At 39.5% G+C, this 7,887-nt stretch overlaps 1 long non-coding RNA gene across 1 annotated transcript; it reads left to right on the top strand.

Annotated features, from left to right (window-relative positions):
• The first annotated feature begins 421 nt into the window (after window positions 1-421).
• Window positions 422-7,448, top strand: LOC131346984 (uncharacterized). Its single transcript, XR_009203696.1, has 3 exons — window positions 422-742; window positions 825-893; window positions 1,280-7,448. It is a non-coding gene; the product is annotated as an uncharacterized LOC131346984 (long non-coding RNA).
• The last annotated feature ends 439 nt before the right edge of the window (window positions 7,449-7,887 follow it).

Below are 7,887 nucleotides of genomic sequence, written 5' to 3'. Positions count from 1 at the left end.
AAAAACAGAGGAACTGAAAAGTTGTCCAGTTATGGTCCTAAGTATAAAAGTATCGCTCAAATAAATATGAGAAAAGCCTGATTAATTTGGCTCTGTTTTTCTGTAATATTTTTTTTTGCTGAAGCATCAAATGGTTTGCTTTGCAAAGAAACACAGGTCTAATATTTTGTTTACATTTTACAATTCCAGTCAACAAAATGCAACAATCTCCCACTAAATGTTTCACAAATGTTAAATGTTAAACACATTATTAACTACAGCTGCCTATGCTGATAAGGTTGTTTTGACATATATCTAGGACAGTTATCTTTTGTGCCTCAGACTGCTTACTTTAAACAGGACTGTGAATTTGGTCATGTCTCTGTGACAATCTTTTCTATGCAGCCTATTACGGATTAGAGCTTTCCTACACACACAACCGTCCGTGAGCTCTGGCAGTGTCTTAGGATGTCTGGTTATATTTTGGAGATTATGTAAAAAATGTGTCTGTTTCCTTTTGTGTGATCCCATAGAAATCAGTCTGTTTTTGATTATGTTAAGTCTGTTACATAATACACCTGATTTTTTTTTCTTGCAGATTTTCATAGAAGTCATGGAAGAGAGAGATCATCCTGCACTTTCACTAACCCTCCAGGTTTTGAATTCTGAGCCAATTTTGCAGATCATAATCCACTGGCATTTCACGTCACATGCTCAAATCTGAATTTGGACATGACTCAATCAAATCAAGCAAATCAAGCAGGTTAGAAAGGATATTTTTTAATGTGGCTGCCTCACTTCTATCCTCCCTGCGAAATCTTCTAAACTCATGTCTTCTGTTTCAGATCCAGCCAGTTGTGATGTGACTTCTAACCGAACTTCTGATTCTGTTTTTCTCATGCTTATTCGATGAGGTAAGCATTGGAGGCTGTGAAATTGTAGATCCTTTGGACTGCTGTGAATAATCATTTGCTCTGCCTGCTCTCTCTGCTGTTGTTATGCTGTTTAGAAGCATTCAGGTCCATAAGTATTTGGATAGTGCCACATTTTTTGTGGATTTGAAGTAATAGAGGAAGTAATGAAGAAGTGATTGAAGAGTAGACTTGCAGTTGTAATTCAAGGAGTTTTACAAAAATATTGCTTTAGCTGTTTATGAATTATAGCCTTTTATTTACACAGTGCCTCCATTTTTATATGTTCAAAAGTATGGGTCAATTGGCTAAAAAGCAGTTTCATGTTCAGGTGTTCAGAAGATAAAAGGCCGGGAGTTGATTCCATGTCTTGAAATTGTATTTGGTAGGCATTCATGGGAACGCTCAATATGTGGTCCAAAGAACCATTGTTTCAAGTAAAGACCTTCAAGGATGGCCAACTCAACAATTCAGTACATCCTGAAATAGTAGGAATGCACTCAAGGCCAGTAATGCCTGGAAGACCAACAAAGACAACTAAAGTTTATGAAAGAAAAACCCTGTCACAACATCTAGCCAAGTCAAGATTAAACAACACTGTCGAGGAGGGAGCTGATTCATTGTGAAAATCAAGAGATGCTTCATAGATATAAATACAAAGGGATTCTTTGGACAGCTGAAACCAAGATTAACTTGTACTCTAATGATGTAATTGTAATGAAAGAGAAAGAAAGAAAGAAAGAAAGAAATGTCACACCATCTGTTGAACATGGTGGAGGCAATGTTATGGTATGGGCATGTCTGCTTGCCAGTGGAACTGGTTCACTGGTGTTTATTGATGATGTGCCTGCTGATTGAAACAGGATAAACTTATAACTTATAAACTTAAACTTAAACTTAAACTTAAACTTAAACTTAAACTTAAACTTAAACTTATAAACTTAAAGTATAACTCTATACACTACAGTCAAATGCTGCAAAACTGATAGGACAGCACTTCACAGTACAGAACCTCCAAACAAGCTCAAGGATAAAACATACCCTCAAAGCAATCCAAGAGCTTCTTAAGGCAAATAAATGGAATGATCTTTAATGTCAGAGTCAATCACCTGACCTCAAGCCAACTGAGCATGCTTTACAACTGAAGGCAGCTTCAGTAATGACCTTCTCAATGGAGGAAACTCAGTATATGGTGATATCCATGGGTTCCAGTCATTGACCCCTGCATCCAAGTATTAAAAAGAATTATTATTTATAATGATTTTAGTTTAGTCCAATTACTTTTGAGCCTGAAAAATGGAAAAATTCGAGTGACTGGTTAAGGCAATATTTTTACTGAATGAATGAATTTTGATCACTCTGAAGCTTATCTTATATTTAAAACCTTGACACATTCCTGGAATGATGGAGTGAACTCACACTGAGAGTCTGAACAGCTGATGTCCTTCCAGAATATGTACATAAACGCTCTATGTGTGTTACATATGCATCACACTAACTCCTGTTTCTGGTTGTTTCTTAGTTTGTTGGTATCTAGACTTGGATCAGTTTTTTAGGGGTTGCATAAACTAGTTGAAGAACACATTTAACAATTCTGAGGTTATGACGTCTAGACTGGCGGGGGATAAATACAGTAAAGAACACAGTAAAGAAAGCAGGCAAATGTACATTTTTACGAAGGATACAGTGTGTGACAGTCTACTACATAACACTATGCTGGGAACGTTTTTTTTCTTCTTTTGCTTAATAAATTGAAATATCATTTTACATGAAGCCAACAAGCCAAGGCAGAGGAAAATCCCACCCAACAGTTCGAACTCATATCAGTGAAGCATGGCAGCTCAAAGAGGCCAGTCCAGAACTCTTTTTGTACATTCCTGATGGTGGTGTTAATTTTAATACTATAGACATAACTTCCTCCATCCATCATTTAGCTATGAGGAGGTTCTGCTTGCAAACAGAGTTTTTACTTGAATTTCCTTTCCGAATTATTGGTAGACTAAAAATAAGTTGCTGTGTAACCCCTACTATTCTTTCTTACTTGGCACTTATATATAAACTCACCACTTAGCGCATAATGTTTAGTCTCTGCATCCACTCTGACACTGATATGCTGCTTAGAGAGTGTAATTAGTGGAATTTTACAAATGTAGCCTATTGTATAAAGCATGTACACAGCACACAGGCCAGATGTTTACATACACTTAAATTAAAGATATTTAATCTCAGTTTTCCACACTTCAGACATTTCTTTTGGCACGTGAACTACAGCCTTGACTGTGTTCACATCAGAGGTCATTTTAAAACAGTCCATTAGAGACCGAGGCCTTGGCTTGAATTTTCAATGGTATCATGGGAAAGAAGGCTCTGTCTCTGAAAGGTAAGTCCTTTTCAAGCCATAGGTGTGCTCCTATTAACTCCTAATTATATCAATCAGAAACTTCTAAAAACCATTACATCAATTTCTGAAATTATTCCAGACTGTTTAAAAGAGACAGTTATAACTTGGTGTTTGTAAATACAGTTTATAAAAGCTGAAATAAATGTTTCTTTAGCATAGTTTAAAAAAAGTTGGAGTGGAAAAACTCATGCATCCTGCATGCAGCTCTGACTTTAACCCCACTGAACACCTTTGGGATAATGTGGAATGCTGACTGCAACTCAGACCGCCTTGTCCAACATCAGCTTCTGACCTCACTAATGCTCTTGTAACTGAATGGACAAATCTTATTACATGCAGCAACTTTCCAAAATCTAGTGGAAAGCCTTCCCAGAAGAGTGGAGCTTGTTATGACAGTGAAGGGAAACTAAATCTGGAATGAGATGTTTAAAAAGCAAATATGGGTGTGATGGTCATGTGTCCACAAACTTTTGGGCATATAATGTATGAAAAACATATTTCAAGCTTGGTCTATATTTAAGGTCTAGTTATAATTAGGATTAACTATCAAATTTGCATTTAAATTATGCTTCACTGGTCTGTTGACACTTTTAGAATATTTCATCATTTTAGTTTATTTTTTGTGGACATTAAAGCTGGTGATCCTGCTGAACCTTCTCAAGGGGGAGCTTCCTGTCAAACACACTATACATCTCATTGTTCACATTTTGTCACGCCACCTGAGTACGTCAAGAGTCAGCAAGAGTTCAGTATTTCCTTTTAAATTCTGTCATTTATAATCAAGAAGATTTCAGTTCACTGCCAAATGTTTCCATTTCACTGAATGAAAGTCCAACTATATTAACAGATTATATTTATTATTTAGCATATTTCACTAACAACATTTTATTTCTTATAGAAAGGCTGTTAGAAACAGTACTCCATAATGCTAGACTGCAGAATGGGCTTGGGAATGGGTTTTTAATTAATTACATCCTTTACTACTCGTTGGTTAAAGTCGATGGGCTGCTAGCATCCGAAAACTTCTAAAGCATCAATAATCATCAACTTTTAAAACCAAACTTCTGATAATAGATAGATAATATTTAGCCGATCAAAATGAACTAAACTCATTTCTGAAACAGTTCTGAAACTCTGAAACTACAATTGTTACATCTTCTTTTCCTTCTTTCGGCTTTACCCTTCAGGGGTCGCCACAGTGAATCATCTCTCTCCACCTATCCCTATCTTCTGCATCCTCAACACTTACACCCACTAGCTTCATATCCTTATTTATTACATCCATATACCTCCTCTTTGGCCTTCCTCTTTTCCTCCTGCCTGGCAGCTCCATGTCCAACATTCTCTTACCAATATACTCACTCTCCCTCCTCTGGACATGTCCAAACCATCTTAACCTGGCCTCTCTAACTTTGTCCCCCAAACGTCCAACATGAGCTGTCCCTCTGATGTACTCGTTCCTAATCCTGTCCAACCTTGTCACTCCCAAAGAGAACCTCAACATCTTCAGCTCTGCTACCTCTGACTCCTGGCTCTGTCTCAGTGACACTGTCTCTAAACCATACAGCATGGCCGGTCTCACCACTGTTCAGTAGACCTTGAAATTTTTCTATCACACAGAACTCCCGACACCTTTCTCCACCCATTCCAACCTGCCTGCACTCGCTTCTTTACCTCTTTCCCACACTCTCCATTACTCTGGGCTGTTGACCCCAAGTCTTAAGTACGCTTAAACTCCTGTACCTTCTACACCTCTTCATCCTGTAATCTTACTGTTCCACTTCCCTCCCTGTCATTCACACACATGTACTCAGTCTTACTACGACTGAGTTTCATTCCTCTTCTCTCCAGCGCAAACCTCCACCTCTCCAGGTTTTCCTCCACCTGATCCCTGCTCTCACTACAGATCAAAATGTCATCTGCAAACATCATTGTCCAAGGAGACTCCTGTCTGACCTCCTCTGACAACTTGTCCATCACCATAGCAAACAGGAAGGGGCTCAGAGCCGATACCTGATGCAGTCCCACCTCCACTTTGAACTCCTCTGTCTGACCTACAGCACACCTCACCACTGTCCTGCACCACTCTGACATACTTCTCTGATACTCCTGACTTCCTCTTACAGTACCACGGCTCTTCTCTTGGCACCCTGTCATACACTTTCTCCAAGTCTACAAACACACAGTTAACTCTCTCTGACCATCCCTATACTTCTCCATCAACATTCTCAGAGCAAAAATTGCATCTGTTGTGCTCTTTCTGGGCATGAAGCCATACTGCTGCTCACAAATTTCCACTACCTTCCTTAACCTAGCTTTCACTACTCTTTCCCATAGCTTCATTGTATGGCTCATCAACCGGGATGTCGTCAGGACCAACTGCCTTTCCACTTTTCATCCTCTTCAAAGCCTTCCTGACTTCATCCTTTCTAATCTTATCTACTTTCTGTTCCATAGAGTTCACCCCTTCTACTCTTTCTTCCCTCTCATTTTCCTCATTCATCAGCTCTTCAAAGTACTCCTTCCATCTCCTCTGTACACTCTCCTCACTTGTGAGCACCTTTCCATCTCTATCCTTAATAACTCTAACTTGCCGCACATCCTTCCCATCTCGATCCCTCTGCCTAGCTAACCTGTACAAGTCCTTCTCTAGTGTCTAACCTAGTGTACAACTCATCAAATGCCTTCTGCTTGGCCTTAGACACCTCTCTCTTCACACTGCACTGTAAGTCCTTGTATTCCTGTCTATTCTCTTCAGTCCTGTCCATGTCCCACTTCTTCTTGGCTAACCTCTTCCTCTGAATACTATCCTGAACTTCTGCATTCCACCAACAAGTACCTTCTTTCCTCATTCCAGATGACATACCCAGCACCTTTCTTCCTGTCTCCCTGATCACTTCTGCTGTAGTTTCCCAGTCATCTGGCAGCACTACCTGACCACCCAGAGCCTGCCTCAACTTCTGTCTAAATTCCTCACAACATTCCTCCTTTTTAAGCTTCCACCACTTGGTTTTCTTTTCCATCTCTATCTTTGACCTCTGCTTACAGACCATCAAATTCATCCTACACACCACCATCCTATGCTGTCTGGCTACACTCTCTCCCACTACCACTTTACAGTCACTAATCTCTTTCAGATTGCCTCTTCTACATAGGATGTAGTCTACCTGTGTGCTCCTACCTTCACTCTTGTAAGTCACTCTATGCTCCTCCCTCTTCTGAAAATAAGTGTTAACCACAGCCATGTCCATCCTCTTAGCAAAGTCCACTACCATCTGTCCTTCAAGGTTCCTTTCCTTAACTCCAAACTTGCCCATCACCTCCTCATCACCTGTGTTCCCCTCACCAACATGTCCATTAAAATCTGCCCCTATCACCACTCTCTCACCTGTTGGAATACTCTCTATCACCTCATCTAATTCACTCCAGAATCTCTCTTTCTCCTCTAACTCACAACCTACCTGTGGGGCATAACCACTAACAACATTCAACATCACCCCTCCAACCTCTAACTTCAGACTCATCACCCTGTCCGACACTCTCATCACCTCCAGAACATTCCTCACAAACTCCTCCTTCAGGACCACACCTACCCCATTTCTCTTACTATCCACACCATAATAAAACAGCTTAAACCTGCTCCTATGCTATGAGCCTTGGTACCCTTCCACCTGGTCTCCTGTACACACATTATATCCACCTTCCTTCTCTCCATCATATCAGCCAGCTCTCTACCTTTTCCTGTCATAGTACCAACATTCAGAGTTCCTATTCTCAGTCCTACACTCTTACCTTTCCTCTTCTCTCTCTGTCTACGCACTCTCCTTCCTCCTCTACTTCTTCGACCAACAGTAGCCCAATTTCCACCAGCGCCCTGTAGGTCAACGGTGCCAATGGCGGTCGTTGTTAACCCGGGCCTTGACCGATCCGGTATGAAATTTAGAGTACTGATGATTCGCATGGTTAAATTTGGCAATGTTTTACGCTGGATGCCCTTCCTGATGCAACCCTCTCTATTTATCTGGGCTTGGGACCAGCACAGAAGTCACTGGACTGTGACACCATGGCTAGATTACAATTGTTACATAAATATGCTTATTATTTTCCTGGCAGTTGTTCCAGCATATTTATTATGGACCTATTCATGCTTATTTATTTTTAACTGCATTTTATATCATATTTTTAGATCCATATCATTGGTTTTGTCTTTTTTTTGTCTTTAGTTTTGTCTTAAAATCTCTTATTTTTTCATACGGTGATGAATGACGATGAGATTTTATTTGTGTGCAAAAATACCTATTTGTATTTATATAGGAAACAGTTAGAAGGAAAATTTAAGTTGGTTTTAAATTTTATTGATGGCGTCTGAAAAGAAAACCACATTTAGCAATCTTTTATTAAATTTGTGTGTAAATGTTATGTGTAAATTTCCGCAGGATAAATAAAAGTTTCAGAAAACGTAGATTTCTATTTGAAACGCTCATTTCCATGTTGGTGACACCCAGAAAACTTCATAAAAGGCAAAGCTCACACCAGTACAATGGATATTAAAAGTCTTCATACTGTACCTCTGTTAACATAGCAGGATTTTGTGAT

Source organism: Hemibagrus wyckioides, linkage group LG03 (assembly GCF_019097595.1).
Source record: "Hemibagrus wyckioides isolate EC202008001 linkage group LG03, SWU_Hwy_1.0, whole genome shotgun sequence".
NCBI classification, from domain to species: domain Eukaryota; kingdom Metazoa; phylum Chordata; class Actinopteri; order Siluriformes; family Bagridae; genus Hemibagrus; species Hemibagrus wyckioides.
Note: the sequence above shows the minus strand (reverse complement) of the source record. Positions and strands in the feature narration are given on the sequence as shown.